The following is a 23,285-nucleotide window of genomic DNA, read 5'->3' on the forward strand; positions in this document are numbered from 1 at the left end:
TCTTCTAAAGTGTAACACAGCCATAATTAGGCCATATGTTAATTAGCAAGATGACGTCTTGTCACTCGTGAGAGATGTGGATCATCCCAGAAAGTACCATAGAAAGGGGAGTTCAGCAGGAAGAGGAAGTCTAAGGAGGCTGGAAGTGACTCTCTGTCTAGCCGAAACTACCTTAGAGAGCAGGAGAAAATGGCAGGATGCAAGAGGGCCAAAGGATGGGGTCACACAAAGAAAAAGAGCTAGAGTTGACCTCTTTTCCACTCCAGGAATGAGCTGTAAGCCAGGAGACAAGCCTGAGGCCGAGAAGCCACCGGGGATGGCAGAATCGTCTGAAGGACTGGAGGTGGCCAGGGCTGAAGTCAAGGCCCCGATGGAGGCTACGGGCAAGGTGAGTGTCAGGCATACGTTCTCCCGTCTCTTACCCCTGGAAGCCCGGGGGGATGCCAATCACAAATCAAGGCCATTCTCTGCTTCTATGACCCTTCCGAGGGGCCTGCAAGGAGGTCTGGAAGATGGGGTTCTGGTAGCTCAGAGACTCTTTCTACATGCTGTTTACTCACCCAATGTCAGTTCCCCATTTTCTGTTAACTTAAATTGTGACATTCTTGGGATGACAAAGTTGGAAAGAGGATTGGGCAGGGCATGATAATTTCCTATTTCAGATAGTGTCACCTTTATCACTCAGGAGACAATTTTCCAGGAAACTAATTACTCAGGGAATTTACGACTGGGCACAATGACATTTGAATTATTAAGATATTAACCTTCCTCCAGTTTGCTGTCAAAACATGATGTGACGAGAACTTGTTCTGTCATCACCCAGCTAATAGATGAAAGGGACTAGGACAGTCGTTTGAAGTTGTGTATTTGCTTGGATTTCAGAAAAAGACATTTGACGTAGGAACTCTCAAAGCATAGGAGGGGAAATTGTAAAGGGGTAGAGTTTGTGTTAATACTAATATTAATAAGTATTATTGTATTTGTAGAGTTCCTACTGTATTCCAAATCTTTATGGCCATTACTTCTAATACTCCTAACATCCTTCAACGAAGGTATTATCATCCTCATTTAACTTGAGGCTCATAGATGTTGAATCATATTCAAAGATCATAGTGCCAGCTGAGACAAAGTTGAAATCTCTTATTTTTTCTAAACTCTAAACTTTGAGCTCTTTTCAGGATACTGGGATCCGCAAACTCTTCCTGTAAAGGACCAGATAGTGTTTTCACTTTTGCTGGTCAGGTGATATATGTCGCAACTTCTCGTTTCAGCTGTTGTAGCTCATAGGTAACCATACATAATACACCAATGAATGAATGGATGTGGCTCTGTTCCAATAAAACTTTATTTACACACACTAGAATTTGTTTTTAACACAATATTCTTTTTTAAAAAAAGATTTTATTTATTGATTTGCCAGAGAGAGAGACAGAGACAGAGACAGAGGGAGGCAGGCTGAGGGAGAAGCAGGCTCCCCACTGAGCAGGGAGCCCAAGGCAGGACTCGTTCCCAGGACCCTGGGATCATGACATGAGCCAAAGGCAGACACTTAACCAAATGAGCCACCCAGGCATCCCTACATAATTTTTTATATATCTTGTGTTATCATTGTTCTCTGGAATTTTTTCCCCAGACTATTTAAAAAATGGTAAAATCCTTCTGCTCACGGGCCATGCAAAAACAGGTGGCAGCCCAGGTTTGGCCCACAGGCTGTAGTTTGCTGACCCGTGCCCTCCGGAAAACCACCTATCTCACAATGACTTACAAAAACAAGCGAAAGCAACTGAGCTGTACATTTTACCTAAGGGAGTCAAGCCATCCACAGGAAGAGTTATCACAACCTTTGGGACAGAGAAGCTGTAGGGAACAATGGTCCTCATTCTGGCTGTGCCATCAGCTTTAATGTATCGGCTTAGTTACACCGCAAGAACTTCTGGGTCTTGCTCACTTCTTCTCCAGAATCAGAGCGATCCCTAACAACTACTGTTCTTTGATTCTACTCATGGTCTGCCTGCACCAAACGACTTCCAAATATCAGAATTTAAATCTGAGACGATTACTTGGACGATGCCATCATTAACATGGGAAAGGCTGGGGGAGAAGCAGGTTTGTGGGTGACAACAAGAGTTTGCTTGCGGACAAGTTAAGTTTGAGGCACCTAATAGACATAAATGAAGAGAGTTGCTTTTAAAAACCTGGAGTTGGCAGGAGAAGGCTGGACTAGAGATTAAACTTTAGAAGTGGCCAGCATGTAGACTGAATCTGGGTATATCATAGCATTGAATAAGGTCTTTTAGGGCAAAATTTCGTAACTTGGCATTATTAACATCTGGGGAGGGTTAATTCTTTTTTGGGGGGATAATCCTTTGTTGGGGGACCATCCCATCCTACAGCGTACTTCGTAGGGTGTTTAGCAACATTCTCTGGCCTCTACTCACCCCACCCCCAGTTGTCACAACTCCAACAGCTCCAGACACTGCCACATGTCCCCTGGGGTGAAAATCACCCTTGCTTGAGAGAGAATCACTGTCTTAGGGAAAAGGCTGAGGATGGTCCCCAGGGACCTCAACTTTGGAGGTCAGAAAGAGGAGGAGGAAATGGGGAAAGGGACTGAGAGGAGTGGCCATTGAAGTAGGAGAAAAACTCAGCTGTGAGGTCCCAACAGTTTAGGCTGGATTGGGTGTAATGGTTGAGGAGAGGCCGAGGTGGAGGTCAGACAAGAAGTAATGGCCCATGGCTCAGGGATGAGCCCCGGTGAACTCCACTGTGTTTCCTTTATGGGACCCCCAGTGGTCACAGGGGTGGCAAGGCACATGAAGCATTAGGTCATACATTTTCTAACTGCATGACGCCTGAAGACAGTGCATTGGACAGTGTTTTCTACTAGGGAACTAAACTAGATAGCAGGTTAAAAGGAACATTTACAAACCAAAGATAGAGGCTGTCCCATGTTTCTTCTTTTTCAGTTTATTTTTAGAAATAATCCTCAGAGGATAAAAATGTTATTGTCTGGGTGCAGGAGAAAAGCTAGAACAGAAATAGAGTTGCTATGGTTTTGAGGGAAACCAAAAGGGACTCAAGACCTGGGGCTTTTGCCATTCTGAACTGCGGGGTGGATCTTCTTTGTTTTGTTGTCTCTTCACTTACTTCAAGTCTAACGGTAGTAAAAAAAAAAAAAAAAAAAAAAGTCGAGAGATGTGAACTTGAACTTGTGTGAACTCTCTCTTCATGCATTTAAAAATGAAGAGCTATGACTTAATGAAGGCCCAATATAAAGATTATGAAAATCAATCCCTCATGTTGAAATTGATGTCATTAGACAAGAGTTCCTCTTAGTCACATGCCTGATAGTAAAGAATGGAAGAAGCCATGATGTATACTTTCTCCTTTTATATTTGTCTTCTCACTCCGAAATGAAGATAGTAAGTTTACCTCATGAGGTTACTATGTAAAACTGCCTAACAGTGCCTAGTCGGGCTTCGGTAAATGTTTAAAAAGAATACCTGTGTGTGTATCCTGCTTGTGGTGGTGGTTGTACATGTCTCAACATGTAATAAAATTCCATAGAACTAGACACTGAAGCCCCACCCCCAAAAAAGTATAGCAAAAGAGTGAAATCCGAATGAGATTATTAGCTGAATTGGTAGTATTCTATCAATGTTAGTTTCTGGTTTTGACAGTGCACTATAGTTATGTAAGATGTTCTCATTTGGGGAAGCTGGATGCAGGTACAGAGAAGTCTATTATTTTTGCAACTTCTTGTGAGTCTTAAACTATTTCAAATAGAAAAGCATTAAAAACAAATACTTAGGGGTGCCTGGGTGGCTCAGTGGGTTAAGCCTCTGCCTTCTGCTCAAGTCATGATCCCAGAGTCCTGGGATCCAGCCCCGCATCGGGCTCTCTGCTCAGCGGGGAGCCTGCTTCCCCCACCCCCGCCTGCTCCTCTGCCTATCTGTGATCTCTGTCAAATAAATAAATAAAATCTTAAAAAAAAAAGACCAACAAATACTTAGATGTTAAAATAGATCACAGAGCAGAGCCCCCCCCCCCCCGCCGTTTGTGACTATTGCATAGCTCCGAATCATTTGGTTTTGTTGTCAACTCTACCTTGTAGATTCGTTTTTATTTTAATGGAGAGTCATATCGTGAGTAAATCAGATTATCAGGTTTTATTTGTAAGTGAGAATGTGGAATCAAATCACTCTATGTTTAGGCTAATGCAATAGGTTATAACCCCCAGATTGTGAGCATAAATTGATCTTAATAAATCCGTAGTCATGAAACCCAACAATAGGTGAAAGTCTGAAATTAAGCAGGATTACCATTTAGTCTTTAGTTTTGGAATATTTTATTTTTGGATCGTCCAAGACTCATCTAAGTTTGCCAAAGAAATTTTCACACAACACATCCTTAAATTCCCTGAGAAGTAGAAAGTAGAGGTGGCTTGCATACTTTTTTAGGTGAGAATTTCTACTTCAGCAGATTTTGGGGAGGGCAAGCCTCCTCTATCTTGCTGATATGCCTAAGATGTGATCTATTTATATTACAAACCATATGCAGAGCCTGGCAAGCCTTTCTGTAAATGAGCTCATCGGTTCTGCCCTAAAATAGGAGGCTGGAAAGAGGGTGCCAAAGACATTAGAGACCTTTCCCAACCATTACACCTCTTGGTGCTCATTGAACAGGAAGGATAAACAAAATCTATGAGTTCTGATAGGAAGGATAAATAAAAAATACCTATCAAGGGGAACAGCATACTTTCCTTGGTCTTCTTTGCTGGCCATCAAAGTCAAGTTCTTAAAGACTTGAGTACTTTTTTTTTTTTTAAATATTTTATTTATTTGACAGAAATCACAACTAGGCAGAGAAGCAGGCAGAGAGAGAGGAGGAAGCAGGCTCCTGGGATCATGACCTGAGCTGAAGGCAGAGGCTTTAACCCACTGAGCCACCCAGGCGCCCCGACTTGAGTACTTTTTAATGGATTTTCCTTTTCTGTGTTTGTACAAATTGCAAGTAAAGATAATTTCAAATTTGTCATACTGATGGGCCTCCTTCAAAGTGTGATGAGTTTTATCTAGAGCTTCATTCAAAGCAACCAGTATTTATAGAACATTTTATCCAGTGTTAAGTCATTAGATTTATCTGTAAGGAAATAGAGAAGAGCAGTTGCTGACCTTAAGAGGCTCCCAGACAAGTAGGAAAGAGATGAGAAAACAAAGAAAAGTATTACAAAATGACAAGCACAGCCAGAGAAGCACATACAAGCTCCAGAGAAAGGAGTAAGAGGGAGGTCATTAACTATTTAGGACAATGTGGCTCAAACTGAGCCTACAAAAGGATGTATTCTTGGAGTGTGTTGTTTGCTACAAGAATGTAAAAATTTTGTGTTTTCGTTTCTCTCTCTCTCTCTCTTTTTTTAAAGATTTTGTTTATTTATTTGACACAGAGAGAGAGATTACAAGTAGGCACAGAGAGAGGGGAAGTAGGCTCCCTGCTGAGCAGAGAGCCCGATGAGTGGTTCGATCCCAGGACCCTGGGATCATGACCTGAGCCGAAGGCAGAGGCTTAACCCACTGAGCCGCCCAGGTGCCCCGTTTCTTTTTTCTTTTTTTTAAGATTTTATTTATTTATTTGAGAGAGAGAGAGCAAACGAGTGAGCAGAAGCATGGGAAGCTGGAGTGGGAGAGGGAGAAGCAGGCTCCCCACTGAGCAGGAAGCCCAATGTGGGACTTGATCCCAAGACCCCGAGGTCATGACCTGAACGGAAGACTGATGCTTAACCGAGTGAGCCACCCAGGCAACCCAAAATTTTGTGTTTTCATTAGGTAGAAATTATATGTACACACATTTATTTTTTTCTAGTTATCTGGATGAGTGTGTATCAAAAAAATTTATTGTAGAGAGAACATTTAACATGAGATCTACCCTCTTAACAAATTCTTTTTTTTTTTTTAAGATTTTATTTATTTATTTATTTATTTATTTGACAGAGGGAGAGCACAAGCAGGGGGAGTGGCAGGCAGAGGGAGAAGGAAAAGAAGGCTCCCACTGAGTAGGCAGCCCAATGTGGGGACTCGATCCCAGGACCCTGGGATCATGACCTGAGCCAAAGGCAGATGCTTATGTGACTGAGCCACCCAACCACCCTCCCCACCCTTAACAAATTCTAAACTGCACAATACAGTATTATTAACTATAGGCGCAGTGTTGTAACCAGATCTCTAAAACTTATTCTTGCAACTTATTCTTGCAGTTATCTTGCATAACTGAAACTTTAACCTGTTGAGTAGTGTCTCCCCATTCCCCCCTCTTCCCAGCCCCTGGCAACCACTGTTCTAGTCTCTGCTTCTATGAAGTTGACCACACTGAGTTCTTCATCTAAGTGGAATCATATAGCATTTGCCTTTTGTGACTGGCTTATTTCACTTAGCATGATGTCCTCCAAGTTCATTTATGTTGTACCAAATAACAGAATTTCCTTCTTTTTTTTTTTTAAAGCGGAATAATATTCCATTGTATGGATATGCCACATTTTTTTCTTTATCCATTTGTCCACCCTTGGACATTTAGGTTGTTTGCACATCTTTTTTATTACTGTGAATTGGATGAGCCTGTATCTTAGTGAATGCTGATGTCCACATGCTTTTAGTGCATTTGCATCTATGAACTGTTCAAACGAGAGTTTTGCTTTAGTTTGGATAGAGGGAGTAGGTAAGAAAACTGAGTTATTCCACAGCACACGTAGTTGGAAATATGGGATTGAGAGAACCGAACTAGAACATCAGTGGCCTATTCTGAGTTACAGGGGGATGTTTTGCATAGATGCCATCTTTATTTGTTCCAGCCAGCAAAGCTTCCTTAACAAGAAGTGTGGCAGTACACACTCAGTGAAGAACTTGTGTATTCCTAATTTCAACCACGGCTGTTTAGGATATCCACTTAGTTTCTGAATAATGCCCCAGTGCTTACCGTGCCTATAACTAAACAGGAAAGCTGTGCCTATGACAGACCCTTTCCCCTCTCCATATTCTTGTAATAAGCAAGGCAGCATCAATTTTAGTACTTTAAGAAAAGGCCAAAGGAGCCATAGGTACATTGGCAGTATGTGAATCAGAAATTGCATTCAGCTGCTAGGAATAAAAAACCATAAAAGGGTGGCTTAAATAATGGCTCTGTTAGCCCACAGTGGGTAGTCTAAGGCTGCTATAGTAATTACATGATAAAACGAGGGACCCATACTCCTTTTGGCTTTGTGCTTTGACACCTGAATCCTCCTGTTCTCAAAATGGCTGTCAGAGCTCTAGCCATCTTATTTTCATTTTAGCCATGGGGAAGGGGAAGAGCAAAGAGAAAAGAAGGTATATGCCAACTGTGTTAACCCCTTAAAATTGCTTTCCTAGAAGTCTGCTTTGGTGACTTTTCCCTATATCACATTGACCAGGACTATCTCAAACACTCCTAGTTGTAAGAGAAACAGGAAATTTTGTTTTTAGCTCATCACATTGCCCCTTCAAATAACCTCAGGTTTCAAATAATACAGAAAAGAGAAAATAGATATTTGGTAGACAGCCAGTACTCTCTGGACATCAGGATCTTATTATCACTGGGCTCTTGATCCAACTTGAGTAATTACCTGCTTCCAAACTTCTTGAAATATGAAAGAAAAAAACCCCTATTTGTTAAAGGTAGTGTTATCTAGATGTTTGTTATTCACAGCTCAACATATTCCAAACTGAAACAAATACGAACACTGCTTATTGTTGTATAAGATTTGAAGTTGACTCTTTTTACCAGGAATTACAAATTCAAATATATCCAGAACTAGAGAGGCAGTGTGAGTGAACGTTGCTGGTTGAGGAAGGGGCCATGACAACCTGGAGAGTTGTCATCCAGAGTGGGCTGCCACTGCTGCTGGTACACTGAGAGGGTTATTTTCATACAGGATGACCAGCCCCTATTACCAGATAAAAGCATTTAAAAAGAACAAGAAAACTAGATCTTAAAAAAAAAAAAAAAGATTTTATTTTTAAGTAATCTCTACACCCACCGTGGGGCTTGAACTCGCAATCCTGAGATCAAGAGTCACACACTCCACAGAGTGAGCCAGCCTGGTGACCCCAGAAAGATGGATCTTTATGCATATCACAGGTAAGAAAATCCTTTTCATACCACATTCTAGATACGAAGAAAACGAGCTCATTCCATTATTTAGTCTGTAATTTTGGCCTCTCCCAATCTCCCTTCCTCTGGCTAGAGGAAAAACATAAGAAGACACAAGCAACACCTAAAAGTTAAACTTGTTTAAATGTTACTCCACTCTGAAGTTTCAGGAAATGTTTTCCTCTTTTCTAAATTATTAAGGTATAGTTCAAATACCATAAAATTCACCTTCAGAAGTTTATAATTCAGTAGTTTTTAGAATATCCACAAAGTTGTACAATTGCCACTATCTACCTCCAGAACATTCATCACCTCAAAGAACCCCCAAAACCCACACCCATTAGTGGTCACTCCCCTCCCCCCAGCCCCTGGCCACCACTAACCTATTTCTTGTCTCTGTGAATTTGCCCACTCTAGACATGTCATATAAATGGAATCATGCAGTCATATAAATGGCTCTTTGTGACTGGCTTTTTTTCATTTAATATAATGTTTTTAGGGTTTATCCCTGTGTAACATGTATCAATACTTCATTCCTTTTTATGTCTGAATAGTTTCCATTGTATGGATAGACCACACCCTGTTTATCTGTGAGTTGTTGGACATCTTGAGTTGTCTCTACTTTTTGGCTATTATGGATAATGTGCTATGAACATTCGTGTACAAGTCTTTTTGTAGACATATGTTTTCACTTCTCTTAGGTATATGCCTAGGAGTGAAATTGCTGGGTCAAATAGGAGCTTTGTGTTTAACTTTTTGAGGAACTCTCCAACTGCTTTCCAAAGTGGCTGTACCAATTTCCACTCCCACCAGCAGTGAGTGAGAGTTCCAATTTCTCCACCTCTTGCTAACTCTTGTCATTGTCTGTCTTTTTGATTATAGCCATCCTAGTGGTTATGAAGTGCTATGTCCTGTGGTTTTGATTTTTTTTCCTTAATGACTAATACTGTTGAACATCTTTTCATATACATGTTGGCCATTTGTAGATCTACTTTGGAGAAATGTTGATTTAAATCCTTTACCTACATTAAAAACAAGTTATATCTTTTTATTATTGAGTTTGTAAGCTTTTCATATTGTTTATATTATTTGTCTCACAGAGAGTGAGAGAGAGCATAAGCAAGGGGGAGGGGCAGAGGGAGAGAGACGAGCAGACTCCTCACCGAGCAGGGAGCCCAATGTGTGTTCGATCCCAGGACCCCAGGATCATGACCTGAGCCAAAGGCAGACGTTTAACTGACTGAGCCACCCACGCAGCCTTTTTATATGTTACAGTCATATTGGAGGTCATTTCAACCATTTCAACAAATGGTTGAAAATTGCTGACTAATATGGTTTAAACTAATATAAAAATACCCAGTTTCCTACTGCTTTTCTCCCTAGAAGAGCATTGAAGTGTGTGGGGTAGGGTGTAGCTTTTGTAACCTCGTGGCAGGTGGGAAGAGTCTAGCTCTTTGGGTTACCTTCTGGGTTCTGGAAGCATTATTACTTGTTCCCTTGGGTGCTGCTATCTTGGCAGGCATTTGTGGCTCACATCTTTGATGGGGGAAGCAGTGATATGGCCACTCTTGGCTTTGCGAGGGTCTTGTGTTGCAGTGGCTTCTTTGGCCTCAGATCTTTCTCTTGTCACTGCACATTCCTCTGAGGTCTGACCCAGACTTTCATTTGGCTGCTCTAATAAAATACCAAAGATTGGGTATCTAGTAACAACAAAAATTTGTTTCTCACAATTCTGGGAGCTGGAAGTCCAAGATCAGAGTGAGAGCCCTCTTCCGAGTCACAGACTTCTTATTGTATCCTCACATGGCAGAAAAGGCTAGGGAGATCTGTGGGCTCTCTTTTATAACAGCACTAATTTCATCCATAAAGGCTCCACCCTTATGACCTAATCGCCTACTAATACGGTTGGGATTTCAACATATGATTTGGGGGGAGTAGGTCAAAACCAGTGAGACCATAGCAGTCTTGAATAGTCTTATTCAAGTGGTCTTCCATAGAATCTTCAGTGGATGCCACCTTACCCCCACCGTGGCCATTCTCTTTAGCAAATTCTACTTTCAGAAGCTCAGCTGTTTCCATAGTGGAAAGCCGGGTAGTCTGAGCAAGCTGAATTTGAGGGTCTCCTCCTGCACGACTTGGTTGTCAGGCAAGGTATATGATTGCACTTCAGAGCCATATGAGATCTTCATCTGTTGCAGATTGTGTTCTCCTGCATTTGTCTGTGATGTCTCTCCTTTGCCAGGCACAAGCTAAGGAAAAGAAATCAGGAGGCCCAACTCTCTACTATGCTCCCCTGCTTTTCTCTCTCTTTCTGATAGTTCCTCAGATCAGAAGATAGGAGGGTGTAATAGGGTACTTCAGGGAAAGAGAACCAATGTGTGTGTGTGTGTGTGTGTGTGTGTGTGTGTGTGTTATGTAAAGATATTTACTAGAAGGAATTGTATCATGTGATTATGGAGGCTGACAAGTCCTAAGATCTGTAGGGTGACTCAGCAGGCTGGAGACCCAGGAGAGACAACAGTATAGTTCAAGTCTGAGTCCAGAGGACTGAGAATCAGGAGAGCCAGTAGTGTCATTACAGTCTGAAGGCCGGGAGGCTCAAGAACCAGGAAGAGCCAATGTTTCAGTTAGAATCCCAAGGTGGGAAAAAGCCAGTGTACAAGTTTGAAAGCTATTAGGCAGGATGAGTTCTCTCTCCTCTTACTTGGGAACGGGTCAGCCTTTTTGTTTTATTTAAGCCTTCAAGTGATTGGACAAGGCCCAACCAAGTTAGGGAGGGCAATCTGCTTTACCTAGTGCGCCAATTTAAGTTTCCATCTCACTCACAAACACCTTCACAGAAATACTGAGAAGAGTGTTTGACCAAATATCTGAGCACCGTGTGGCTTGGTAAGTTCATACATAAAATTAACCATCACAGAGGGCTGCTGCTTAGCTTCCATCATAGCTAGGGCGACCCATAAAATGGATCCTGTTACCTGGAATGCATTTGAGAGCTGAAAGGAGGTATTACCTGGAGGGGCTGAAGGGACAACATGTGTAAAACGGGACCATACAAGTCAGACCAGGCTGTATAGTGAGCCTACATGGGATATTCTCTGTCTGTCATATGTGTCCAGCTGGCAGAGATGGATTAGCTGCTGTCAGGTACTGTAGAAATCTATGAGGCCAGGTCCTCAAAGCTTGTTCCTTGGCAAACTTAAGAGGGACATAAAGTAATTGCAAAAATCCTCTTTCAAGCAATAAGTTAGTTTTGGAGGATTAGTGCCCTGCTCTATAAACCTGATTTTAAAGACCTGGAGATTAATATTTCCTTGGGTTTTCTCTTCAGATTTTTTTTTCTTTAATGAATTCCAGTCTCTCTCCAGGCAGCTGGATGACCAGACGTTGGGGTGAAGGTCATAAAACTGAGAAGGCAAAAGAATGAAGCACAAAATAAATAAGAAAAGAGTACTTCAGTTACAGGTGACATTTCTCGGTTTAAAATACTGGGAAGCTAATTTAACGTAGAAATTTCTATTTAAATTAAACAAAAAAACATTTATGTCATTGCTCACCCAGGAGCTGACAGTTTGCGACCCTTGCTGGGCACATCACAGATGAGTTTTGTTACAGAATCAGGCTGGTAGGGACAGGGAAGGAGCAGTAGAGAGAAAGGAGAGAGTATTATGCTTCCCCTCACAGAATGAAGGACCAAGAGATGGTGCCTCTGATGGAGGGAACATGGAATAGAGAAACAGAAGTGTACTTAGTAGCAGTATTGACCAGTGGAGGTCTTGATCTGGAGCTATAACCAGAATATATGCCCAAGCATAAGTGGACCCTGAATATAAGTGAAAGCATCCCTTTCCCAAATGAGAGAGTTGAAAACATCTCTTTTTTTGAACTTGAATATATAATATTTAGGGAAAGAGTTGAAATAGCCAAATGTCTACCTATAATACTGAACTTAAGCTTGAATTACTTTTTAAAAAAGATTTTATGTATTTGAGAGAGAGAGTGTGTGTGTGCACAATTCAGGGGGAGGGTAGAGAGAGAAGGAGACTCCCCACTGAGCAGGGAGCCCGATGAGGGACTCAATCCCAGGACCCTGGGATCTTGACCTGAGCTGAAGGCAGACGCTTAACCATATGGGTCACCCAGGCACCCCTAACTTGAACTTTAATTATATCTACATGTTTTAAATCTCATGTCATATAAAATATAGTTGTGCAAAACTGGTCTTTTTTACTCTCACATTTCATGAACCAATTTTTTTTCAAACTCCGCACGTGCACATTGACATTCATTTCTCCTCCATCAAGAGCCACTTGAAGACAGTGCCATATTCACTTCCACGAAGTTGATTGTAGCACTTTTTTATTCTCAGCATGGTGCTGCCATTAGAAATTTTACCATGATTCACATATGCCCATTACTTTTCTGTAAGCTCCACAATGTACGTATTTAATGTATTATAATAAACTGATTAAAAAAAAAAAAACTTGTATGCAGTGGCACCGTGAGCTGCAGTTTGAAGTCCTTTCTCCAGAAATGGTGACTCGATCTGTGTTAAATTTATTTACCTTCCCCCATCATGTCAGGTGACCTCTATAAGCATTCAAGCTGAGTTTGATTGAGGTCATTTCAGGTTAATGTGTCTTCCCCAAATAGCACTTTGGTGTTCAAAATTACGTAGTTGGGAGAATGCCTACTGTTTGTAATATGAAAATCTTAATAAAGACTTAATTTTATTTTGTTAGAACTTTATTAATGATGGGATGATTTTGAGGAAAAATCTTGCCTTACATTTGGATAAATACAGAATTTGGGGAAGAAAGACTATTGGAAATTTGGGGGTGAGAGAGATCGGTTAAATCTCATCTACAGCAGCAGAAAATTAATAGAAATTTGATTTTGATAAACCAAGAAATTATGACATAAAGCATACTATCTGAGATACTGCGTCGACTACTAGATGATCAAATACGTGTAATAGTTTCAGTTAGTGGCTAGTGGGGAGCTAGACTGGAACAGGATAAGCTCGAGTCAAGAAATTTGTTGCTCAGGGGCATCTGGCTGGCACAGTCAGTAGAGCATGCAGCTCTTGATCTCAGGGTCATGAGTTTAAGCCCCATGCTGGGTGTAGAGATTGCTTAAGTAAACTTTAAAAATCTTTAAAAGAAATTTGTTGTTCATTATCAAATCACTTAAACTATAATGCAGTAAAATAGAATATGTTAAAGCTGGGTGTTACAACAGTCCAGATGAGAGATAATAAACCATGTCATTGGTGTTGAGGATGGAGGGAAGAGGTAGACTTTAGAGCTGCCTAGAGATAGAACTGATGGGACTTCATGCCTGGATTATGGAAGTTCATGGGGAAGGAAGAGTACAGGATAACTTCTGGTTTCCCAACTTTGGAGACTGGATAAATATGGTGCCAAGTTGGAAATGCATGAACAGGGGAGTAAATGACAATGGGATCCATTGTGAACACCCATACTCTTGGCATCTGTGCCCTGTTAAAGTGAGGTAAATTGGGAGTGCAGGAGAGAGGCTCCTGGGGAGATACATATTTGGGATCCATCAACGTATGAGTGTAGATATAGCCAGAGGAGTGAATAGATTGCCCAGCAGAGGTATGTTAATAACAAGGCTGGGGATTGGGCTTTGGGGAAACCACCACTGTTAGAAGGAGGGAGAGAGAATCCAATGAAGGAGGTTGAGACAAATAGGCCCAAGACAAAGAAGGTCTAAGCCAAGGAAGAGGGAAGTGTTAAAGAAAAAGCATTTAGTAGTGTTAGATTTCTAAGGAATACCAAGCAAAATAAGGAATGAACAGTATCCACTTGATTGGCACAATTCTTTTATATTTCCTAAACAAGGCTGTGAACTTCTTAGATAGATCCTTCTGTCTTTAAATCAATTTAAAGGAAGCTTTTGGAGAAGGTACGGTATAGGAAGGTTTAGTTGAAATAAGCTCAATATTCATCAGTAGGATGATGACCATCTCCAAAACAAATGATTGTGCTCTTTGCCCAAATTTGCCTGTGGCCCCACACAGTGATAACCTCACAAGCATCTAAACTGCCCCTGGCTCTGTCCTTTAGGACTTCAGGGTCACTCTGAGTCTGGCTTGCTATCTGGTTGTCCCTGATCCCTGCCTCATTTTCCTGCAAAGCCTACCTATAAGGCAAGGGCTTCAATTTTTTGGTGGGATTTCTGTTGAATAGATATTAGATTTGTCTCCAAACACTTGCTGGTATCTTTCTGATTCCCACTGATATACCAACATGGTGGGCATTATGGAGATACAGGTTGGCTCAGTGTAAGGATGACTCTCAGACAAGGTGATTCAAGGAGGTATTGAAAGAGTTAATCGAGGAGGCACCAAATTTCCATTCTCTGAAGATCTTCCAGCATAGACTAGATGACCTTTCAGCAGTCCTGCTGTGGAGAAAAGAATTCATCCATTGGATGACCTTTAAAATCCGTTCTTGTCCTAAGAAGTCAGTGGTCTCTCAATACCAAACAGAGCATAGAAATCAGGGAAACTCAGGGTTGGAAGGGACTTTAAGAGGTCATCTGATTCACTTCATACCAAATAAATACATCCCTTCTACTGCCTTATTGAAGAGGAACATCCCTACTTTTTTTTATTAATAAACTTTTTTTTAGAGCCTTTTAGAATCACAGCAAAATTGAAGGGAAAGCATGGAGAGTACCTCTATACCCTCCACCCCCACACTTCCACAACCTTACCCACTATCAACATGCCTCACTAGAGTGGTACGTTTGTTACAGTTTACAAACCTACATTAACACAATCTTATCACCCAAACTCTGTAGTTTACATTAGGGTTGTGTGTGTGCACACACTCCATAGGTTTTGACAAATATATAATGTCTATATATAATGTCTATGTATATGTGTACCACAGTAGTATCATACAGAATAGTTAAACTATCCTAAAAATCCTCTGTATTCTGCCTATTCATCCCTCTCTCCCCCCAAGCCCCTGTCAACCATAATCTTTTTACTGTCTTTATAGTTTTGTCTTTTCTAGAATGTCATAAAGTTAGAATCGTATGATATGTGGTCTTTTCAGATTGACTTCTTTCTCTTACTAATATGTGTCGAAGGTTCCTCCCTGGCTTTTTATGGCTCGATGGCTCATTTCTTTGTAGTGCTGAATAATAGTCCATTTTCTGGATGGACCACTGTTTATCCATTCACCTAGAGAAGGACATCTTGGTTGCTTCCAATTTTGGCAATTTTAAATAAAGCTGCTATAAACATCTCTGTTAAGGTTTTTGTATGGACATAAGTTTTCAGTTCATTTGGGTAAACACCAAGGAGTGCAATCGCTGGATCATATGGTAAGAGTATTTATAATTCCGCAGGAGACTGCCAAACTGTCTTCCGAAGTGGCTATACTGTTTTGCGTTCCCACCAGCAATGAATGAGAGCGTTCCTGTTGCTCCACATCCTTGCCCACATGTGGTGTCAGTGTTTTGGATTTTGGCCCTTCCCCAGCTTCTGTTTGAATGCTTGAACAATGGTAACCCACCACGTCAGAAATTCAGAACTTATTTAATGGCTGGGCAAGGAAGGCCTTGTAGAGTAGTAAGCTGAGGTAAAGATTGTGTATAGCATCTCTGCCTGGAAAGGATTCAGTCTGGGCCATGCCTCCTCTGGCAGCAGCTCACTGAATGGCGGTTCCCTTCCCTACATGTCCTAGCCTCCCTTATAGTTGGGCTGGGGCAATGTGACTGAGCTCTGGCCAATGGGAATGTGAGAAGTGAAACTTCACTATACTTCTGAGTCCCTTAAGAGTCTGAGTGCTCTTGCCTTTTCCTGTTTTGTATGTTCAGAGGACTTGGAGCCCATGTGATACAGATGAAGCAGCTGTAAAGTACACGACCTCTGTGAGCTCAGACCTCAGAATAGCTGTGAAACAGAGCTCCCTCCCTCCCTACTCTGAAGCAGGTATTTTGAGCAGGAAATAAACTTTGTTGTGTTAAACCACTAAGATTCCAGGGTTAATTTGTTACCTCCACGTAGTCTAGCCTAACCAGATCTCTCTTTGCTGACCTTTAGGTTTCCTCTTGGAGCTCAATCCTTTTCTCTCTATCCAGTTGGAATTCCCTTCTGTGCTTGTGCTAAACTTCAACTTCAGACCTCTTTAGTTATGTTTGGCCACGTGACCCATCTCACAAGGCTTTCGGAATCTGCCCTATGTCAATAAGGTTCCCAGTCTCCCAATTCATTTTTGGAAGCCCGTCTTTGTCTTTGGCCTGTGGGAATCTCTGTGTTCACTCTTCTGTCCAGTCCTTCCATTGGCTCTCCACTGATTTCTCAGAGCCTCACTAATACCGGCATTCCAGTCTTGAGCACGCTCAGTGACAATGCCCCTCACTTGACAATTATAAATGAAGTAGCCATTCTATTTCTAGAAGGGACTAACTGATATAGGATACCAGGTTTTTCCTTAAGTGAGTTTAATGTGCCTGATGAAAACTATTCTATTCTATTCTATTCTATTCTATTCTATTCTATTCTATTTGTTCAACCTCCATCCTCTGGACTTGTCAAAATTTCTTCTCCTTTGTTCATGTAGTAGACTTGTAGGAAATTGAAGGTGGAAAGCTATCATGTTTTTTCTAATTTCTTCTCTTACCTAGGATATCTGTCTTTATCCAGATGAATACATATGTATTTTTTTACAAAAGTAAAACCTTCCTGATAATATGAAAATGGAATCGTAAAAGGACATTTATTTCAGTATATAAATATAATTAATATTATACATTTAACACAAGAGAGATGAACTTGTTTAAAAAAACCATAACATGTGTGTAGGCTGTATGATTATACCTATAATCCATCTGCTTTTTATATATCTTTCAGTTTTCTTGATAAGATTTCACTTGGGGTTGAAACTTGGCAAAGCCTTAGTCTGACAGCAAATTTTAAAATACAAAATGTGAGAAAAGGAGAAAAGGATCTGTTATATTTTTCAATTACAAAAGCACTAGGGCAAGAAATAGCTCGGTTATCTTCTTTTCTTTTTTATGAACTCAAAGTCCAAAAAAGAGAGAGGGTTGGAAGAATAAAACCCTAGTATCTTTTAACTTAAAAAAAAAAAAAAACTTGCTCTAGATATTTAAATGGGAGAAGTGACCAATGACCTCTTAGAAGTCAAGGAGGTCACTATAATTTAAAAGTACAGCCGACGCTTGAACAACTCTAGTTTGAGCTCCACGGGTCCACTTGTATGTGGATGTTTCACAGTACAGTACTGTAAATGTATTTGCCTTGTGATTTTCTTTTTTTTTTTAAGATTTTATTTATTTATTTGACAGAGAGATCACAAGTAGGCAGAGAGGCAGGCAGAGAAGAGGGGAAGCAGGTTCCCTGCTAAGCAGAGAGCCGATGCGGGGCGATCCCAGGACTCCGAGGTTATGACCTGAGCTGAAGGCAGAGGCTTAACCCACTGAGCCACCCAGGTGCCCCTGCCTTGTGATTTTCTTAAAAATATTTTCTTTAGCTTGCTTTATTGTAATAATATAGCATACAATGCATATAACATACAAACTCTGTGTTCATCGACAGTTGATATTATCGGTAAGGCTTCGGGTCAATGGCAGGTTATTAGTGGTGAAGTTTGGGGAGGAGTCAGAAGTTATCCACAGAGTTTCAACTGCATGGAGGTGGGGAGAGGTCGGTACCCTAACTAACGCTTTACCTGGCTCATCTTTGCGGCCTTTAAAGTCGCATTTAAAAGTCAGAAAAAGGGCTGCTGGTTTTTTGGGGGTTTTTTTTTTGTTTTTTGTTTTTGTTTTTAATCTTGCGTAAGTTATTATTCTTCCCCACTGAGAAGAAGCTTATCTTAAAAGAAGAGGTGACGGGAGTGGACACGACCACATACGAGGCACAGTGCTAAGTTCTTCTATACATTGTGTCATTTAATTAACATCCCTGTGATGCCCATGTTGTTCAAGGGTCAACTGTACATTGAAAGGAGTCCATTCCGCCATGGTATTTTCCCAGTATTTCTTGTCTTCAAAAGCGGGAAGGACTATGTATTTCTTTCCGAGTTCAGAGGGACTCTGGAAGCCTGTTTTTGTCCTCTTATTCCATTTAGCTCAAATGCCTTTTCCTATTTAATCTCATCACTGTTGGGTTTTCCCTCCCTTATCCTTCCATCTCCTCATCAAAGCAGCAAGATTACACCAAGCCAGCAGGACAAAGGAAACAGAAACATACACACATGCACACACAGATGGGATGGAAGGAGGCATGGACAGGGCAGCACTGTGGCAGCTTGGCAAGTGGAGTGTGAGGTGGGGCTGTGGGAGGAGCAGCCCTGAGCCCGGGAGCTGGAGGGGCGGGGCCTGAGTAAGAAGCCAAGTTGGGTCGCCTGGAGATGAGTTCCTCTTCCTCCTGCCCTCCCTCTTCCTTTTCCCAGCTTCTTTCCTTGTCTTCCCTTGACTTCCTCTTTCTGTCTTTTCCCAGTTTTGTCCTTTCTCTGCTTTCCGCAGTTCTCACTACTCTTCTTTCCACAACTTGTGCCCTCCTTTCCCAGTTTCTCACTCGCCATGTGTGCAGGAAGCCCGAGGCTGCTATCTTTAAAAGGCCTTCTTGGGGCGCCTGGGTGGCTCAGTGGGTTAAAGCCTCTGCCTTCGGCTTGGGTCATGATTCCAGGGTCCTGGGATCGAGCCCCGCATCGGGCTCTCTGCTCGGCAGGGAGCCTGCTTCCCCCTCTCTCTCTGCCTGCCTTTCTGCCTACTTGTGATCTCTGTCTCCCAAATAAATAAATAAAATCTTTTTTTTTTTTTTAAAGTTAGTGCTTTTTTTTTTTTTAAGATTTTATTTATTTTTATTTGACAGAGAGACCACAAGTAGGCAGAGAGGCAGGCAGAGAGAGAGGAGGAAGCAGGCTCCCTGCGGAGCAGAGAGCCCAATGCGGGGCTCGATCCCAGGACCCTGAGATCATGACCTGAGCCGAAGGCAGCGGCTTAATCCACTGAGCCACCCAGGCGCCCCATAAATAAAATCTTAAAAAAAAAAAAAAGGACTTCTTGTGAGGTCTCTGGTTGGCATCTGGGAACTCTGCCTTTGAAACCTTCTCTCAGTGGGAGGTCGTTTTGCCCATCTGGGGCACTGAGAACCTGCTTCCTTCCGGGGATCCAGCAGCTGGGCCATTGTGGAGGGTCATGATGCTGGCGTGACAGACCCCCAAGAAAAACCCTGAACTCTGAGTATTCAGGAAGACTTCGTGGTGCAGAATACCGCAAGTGTTGCTGCATGTTCTCGCTGGAGGAACACATTCCTTCCTGCTGCTAGGGAGAGAGCAGGAAATATGGGCATGGATCCCCCTAGACTCCTCCTGCTGGATCCTTTGGTGATTACTGTAAGGCGCCGTACCCCTGAGTGCGACTGCTTCTGAATCCCGTGAGTCCTTCTAGCAAATCACTGAATGTATGGGTGATCTTAGGATTCCCGAAACACATACCAAGGCTAACGCTTTACCTGGCTCATCTTTGCGGCCTTTAAAGTCGCATTTAAAAGTCAGAAAAAGGGCTGCTGGTTTTTTTGGGGTTTTTTTTTTGTTTTTTGTTTTTGTTTTTAATCTTGCATAAGTTATTATTCTTCCCCACTGAGAAGAAGCTTATCTTAAAAGAAGAGGTGACAGGAGTGGACACGACCACATACGAGGCACAGTGCTAAGTTCTTCTATACATTGTGTCATTTAATTAACATCCCTGTGAGGTAGTTCTGTCACCTATTTTGAAGGCAGGAAACTGACTCACTAAAGATCACAAAGATGGAAGTCGGAGGGCAAAACTTCAGTGGTTTAGTTTTGCTTAATGAACATTTACTGAATGACGAATAGCAGTGTGTTAGGCACAAGAGAGAAAGTGATCAGTGAGACTGAGAACCAATTATAAAGTTGTTCACTAGGCAGACCCTTAACCAAATGAGCCACCCAGGTGCCCCTCCGCCTTTTAAAAGATTTTATTTATTTATTTAAAGAGAGATAGAGAGTCGTTCACTATTTAGGGAGAAGACAGGGAAACCTAACCATTATGCTCTGGTGAAAGCTTAAAAATATATACTTGGAGTGCTAAGGAATTTGAAATTGGGCTTTTTAAAGTTCATTATTGCCATGGCCCTCCTTTCTTTCAAGGGACATACATATGAGAAAAATGAAAAAGTTGTGTGTTGTTTTTGAATAATTTTTATTAGGTTTTGAAATGTAAAAGAAGTACATGTTTCTGACAAAAATGTCTGACAGTTCAAAAAAGCCAAAGTGAAAGGTCAAAATCCACATCTGGTTTTCTTTCTTTTTTTTTTTTTTTTTTTTTTTAGATTTTATGTATTTATTTGACAGAGAGATCACAAGCAGACAGAGAGGCAGGCAGAGAGAGGGGGAAGCAGGCTCCCTGCTGAGCAGACAGCCCAATGCAGGGCTCGAACTCAGGACCCTGAGATCCCCTGAGATCATGATCTGAACCGAAGGCAGAGGCTTAACCCATTGAGCCACCCAGGCGCCCCATGCATCTGGTTTTCAATAATAGCCCCCATTCCATTCCCCAGAGAGAGCCACTTTTCCATTTTTCCATTGCCTTACTCGTTCCTTAGTGCTAGAAAATATCAAAAGGATATGAGCCTAACAATTCCTAAATGTAATTCTTAAAAATTCTTAAAATTCTTAAAAATTCTTACACCTTTCTGGGCAGAGTTTAAGCATCCTCCCTGCCCATGGCCATGTTGGACTGAGTATATGTTTCTGATGATGAATTATATTTTTGACTATGAAATATATTTTAGTTTATCTTTGAATTCATTTTTTTTAAATATTTTCTTTAGTTGACAGAGAGAAATTACAACTAGGCAGAGAGGCAGGCAGAGAGAGAGGAGGAAGCAGGCTCCCTGCGGAGCAGAGAGCCCGATGCGGGGCTCGATCCCAGGACCCTGGGATCATGACCTGAGCCGAAGGCAGAGGCTTTAACCCACTGAGCCACCCAGGCGCCCCTTGAATTCATTTTTTAAAAAAGATTTTATTTATTAGAGAGAGAGCGCACAAGTGGGGTGAGGGGGCGGGAGTGAGTAGGGGAGGGTGGAGGGAGAAGGAGAATTCAACTCCTCACTGAGCAGGGAGCCCAAGGACTGGGGGCTCCATCCCAGGACTGTGGGATCATGACCTGAGCTGAAGGCAGGCACTTAACTGACTGAGCCACCCAGGCGCCCCTCTTTGAGTTCATTTTTAAACTGAAAAAAAAAAAAAAGAAAGAAAGAAAGAAAAAAGAGTTGTATTTCAATACACGTCTTTTTCATTAAAAAAAAAAAAAATCCTACCAGTTAATGCTTTACGTTAGAAATCTCAAATCTTTATGTCGATGTTGGATTTTGAGAAAGCTATTTTGAAACGTTCCTGGATTCAGTTTTTAAAAAGCTGAGATTTTGTTTCTTCTGTTCTGAATTTGGAAAAAAAAAATCTTGCTTTCCTAAGGATTTATTCTTGGTAAAAGAATAGTGTGACAAAAATAGATTTATGCCCAGCTACTACAGAAATCGGTGATAATGGGTAGAAATGATAAATAATAACAGAGGGTCATAATTTACGTTAGCACCGGAAGGAATCTTAGAGCTCACGTGGCACGTCCCCTCATTTTGCATGTAGAGCTCTCCATACTGCTAATGATGAGAAGCAGAAATGACTGTTGATCCACAATGAGACGACAGTTTGTGGTTTGTTTTTTGTTTCTTGTTTTTATCCTAGAGGCTACTTTTTGTTTGTCCCTGGTTATGAGTATTCCTGTGTATGTTTGGGGAATTTTAAACAGTACAACCTGAGTAATTAAGGGGTAGAAAAGCCACTATGTTCAACCTCATTCAGGAGAATGGCTCAGCCTCTCCACACTTACTCCTACGAATTTAAACCAAGTACGTTCAGTCCAGATTAACTCATCAAGAATTTAACACAAATTCCTGCTTTCTATTTACTTTATCTCATGGAAATAGGACCCTCAACATGAAGAATTAGAAAGCAATATCAGAGTTCAAATGTGAGATACAAACCAAAGGTACTAGAAGGATATTCAGACATTTTTTGTAGGTTTAAAAGGCAGTTTTCTTACTTGTGAAATAAAGATTTTGGATTAAGTTAACCCAGTGGTTTTCTTTTTAAATTTTTAGTACATTTATGGAGTTGTATAACCATTATCACAGTCTTGTTTTAGGATCTTCCCATTACCCTCAAAATTTTTCTTGAGCCCATTTGTGGACAATTCCCAGCCCTATTCTCCCATCCTCCTCCCTCCCAGGCCCAGGCAAACACTGATCTGCTTTCTCTCTCTACAACAGAGTTGCCGAGCTGCAATTTCATACACACGGAATCGTATAATAATAGTCTTTTACATCTTGCTTCTTTTATTTAGCATACTTTTCTGAGCTTCCTCCAGGTCTTAGCCTGTACTAGCAGCTTGTGTTCATTGCTCAGCAACCTTCTATTATATGCATGTGTCACGTTGTGTTTCTAGAGTCACCTGTGGATGGACATTTAGGTCATTTTTACTTTTTGACTATTACGAAGAATGCTGCTGTGAACATTAACATACAAGTGTTGTGTGGACATATGCTTTCATTTCTCTTGGGTAGGTTCCTGGGCGTAGACAGGCTGGTTCGTATGATAAATTTAATTTTTAAAGAAACTGCCAAACTGTTTTACAAAGCGGCTGTACCATTTTGCAACCTTACCAGCAGTATATAAGTGCTCTAGTTTCTCCAAATGACTAACGGTGTACATCCTTTCCTGTGCTTATTATTTATTTGTGTGTCTTTCTTGGTAAAATTACTATTTATGTAATTTTACTCATTTTTAAAATTGGCTTGTGTTTTTATTGAGTTACAGGAGTTCTTTATGTATTCGGGATACAAAGAACTAAAAAACTAAATGTTTAAATCTTGAACTCTTCTTATGGGTTTTGTTAACAAAGGATTTTGGGAAGTACCTGGCTTTAGCTTAGGTATGATGACAATAGAAATTTTCAAGAGGAGCCAAACTCACACCTTGGAATGCAAATTATGTATAGTTTACCTATAGTAACGGGTACAAATTCATACAAAAAACCCA

General features: G+C 41.2%; 1 protein-coding gene across 3 annotated transcripts in view; it reads left to right on the forward strand.

The window, feature by feature from the left end:
- The first annotated feature begins 299 nt into the window (after positions 1 to 299).
- FRMPD4 (FERM and PDZ domain containing 4) overlaps positions 300 to 23,285 on the forward strand; it is an 865,179-nt gene continuing 842,193 nt past the window's right edge. For all 3 annotated transcript variants that reach the window (XM_045995842.1, XM_045995843.1, XM_045995846.1), the window contains exon 1: positions 300 to 388. The gene's annotated coding sequence lies outside the window, so the exon portion shown is untranslated. The remainder of the gene's footprint in view (positions 389 to 23,285) is intronic.

The sequence above is a fragment of the Meles meles genome, chromosome X (assembly GCF_922984935.1).
Source record: "Meles meles chromosome X, mMelMel3.1 paternal haplotype, whole genome shotgun sequence".
Taxonomy (NCBI): domain Eukaryota; kingdom Metazoa; phylum Chordata; class Mammalia; order Carnivora; family Mustelidae; genus Meles; species Meles meles.